The sequence below is a fragment of the Macrobrachium nipponense genome, chromosome 7 (genome assembly GCF_015104395.2).
Source record: "Macrobrachium nipponense isolate FS-2020 chromosome 7, ASM1510439v2, whole genome shotgun sequence".
In the NCBI taxonomy this organism is placed as follows: Eukaryota; Metazoa; Arthropoda; class Malacostraca; order Decapoda; family Palaemonidae; genus Macrobrachium; species Macrobrachium nipponense.
Window position 1 is genome coordinate 109,590,337 of NC_061109.1, and position 1,956 is coordinate 109,592,292.

At 35.1% G+C, this 1,956-nt stretch overlaps 1 protein-coding gene across 1 annotated transcript in view; it reads right to left on the reverse strand.

Annotated features, from left to right (window-relative positions):
- The window catches only part of LOC135217565 (diuretic hormone receptor-like), a 275,442-nt gene extending 273,929 nt beyond the window's left edge, over window positions 1-1,513 (reverse strand). Inside the window, exon 1 of the mRNA XM_064253532.1 lies at window positions 927-1,513. The gene's annotated coding sequence lies outside the window, so the exon portion shown is untranslated. The remainder of the gene's footprint in view (window positions 1-926) is intronic.
- Window positions 1,514-1,956: the final 443 nt, after the last annotated feature.

A 1,956-nucleotide genomic window follows, 5' to 3' on the forward strand; every position in this document is an offset into this window, starting at 1 on the left:
GTGCCTGCTCTGTTTCGTCCCTCTGCATTCAAGGGACGATTGTGTTGTTATTTTTTATCTTATTTGGTGTAGTATTAATATTTGGTTCTGTCGGATATGAAAAATACACATGCTCAAAATGAAACAAAAAGGAGGTCAATGTGTGAACACGTCTCTCAGTATGTACTTTAGCACACAATTATGTACAGTTAGATAGGAATGGCACGATAGGCAATAACTGTGTAAGTTAATCGTTTTTATCATTCTTCGATGTTTTTTCTTTAACGATTTGGGTTTCCTGCTGTGCTGTACAATATGTGCATCTTATATGATTTATTGCCACTAGAGCGAATAAAAACTAATGCTTCTTTATAAGTAATAACGTAGAATACAAAGGCATATATCAAAACATGATACCGCTGTAACGTCAACAGCGATTATTGTGTATGCTAATTTAGCTGTTGCAGTTGATAATGATATTAAAATATAATAATAACACCAGTAATATTTGCAGTGAGAATCGCTAAAATAATCTATTTGTAATTATGATGTTTTGCAACCTGTGTATAATTATATATCTGGTAACCTTCCAATTCACTTTTCATATGTTACAATCTTGCGGAAGACAGCATAATGCCTGTTGCCAGGCTGGTACAGAGAGGAAACCTATGTAGTATATGGAAAAGCGAGAAAGAAATTAAATACAGTAGCCAGAAAATGTTTTGTATATATACGTATATATACATTATCTTATCTATATATATATATATATATATTATAATATATTATATTATATATATTAAATTATATATTATTAATATTATTATATATATTATATATATATATGTATATGATATTATATATATATATATATATATATATATATATATATATATATATATATATATAACGTTTTATGAATAGAATATAAATATTATATGGCCTACCTTGGCTCCCTTTGTGATTCGTTTTTCCTATCAAGAAGGAAAAAATTAATGAATTATTTTTTCCCTCCTTTGTAGTCTCCTATCACATTATTTTTCCTTACATGGAGCTGTTGTTCTGGATATGTAGAGTTGAGAGGTTACTGAATTCTATTGCTAATAATTCCCATAGCAATTCATCGAGCAGAGATCGCACCCAATCACTTGAAGTATTAGTGAACGTTATTGACAGCCTTCTTGATGAAACAAAACAGTCCACTCTTTTTTTTTTTATTTTTTTTACAATACCTGCCCGAAACTATCAATCACTAAACGCACACACAATCCCGAGCACGATTTCGTCCCTCTTTAACAAGAACGAACCACACGGCGAAGAACTCGAACGCAGAGTGCAGAGGTCAATTTATAACATCTATCGCTCAGGTAAAATCCTCCTGAACTATTCCCAAGCGAAAAGCAGAAATGAAATGAAAGAAGAGAGGACAAACCGACAAAGACTTGGCACTTTTGGAAGGCTGTCAGTTCCCGGCGACTTTAAAACGAGGATAAACCACACCACTATGCGGCGCTCACCCGCCAGTAACCAGCCTCGCACTGAGGGGTTCTAGCAGTTCCTATTGCTCTCTCTCTCTCTCTCTCTCCTTCTCTCTCTCACTCTCTCTCTCCCTCTCGTCGCCCGGGTTCATATTGGTGAAGGGGTGGGGGCGGCGGAAGATGGGTCCTTGATTTTCACGCATCTGCCCTTTAACAGTTACTGGGGATGAAACGCAATGGAATCGAAAGAGTTTGTCATATCATTTGGAAATGACTTTACATTTGTTCATTTGTTTCAGTGAAATATTTACAAATGCACACGAATGAATAAACATCCTCGTTAGTTTTTCGGGAATTTTCAGACCCCTTCCTATCAACTGCCTTTTGTTAAGTAGACTGGAGTAGTATTTATATGACGCTAATTTTGGCGGTAAAGCTACCAAGAGTCACAAGTTTCGTTGCCTGACGCTGAATGGTGACATATAATCAACGTTATCTA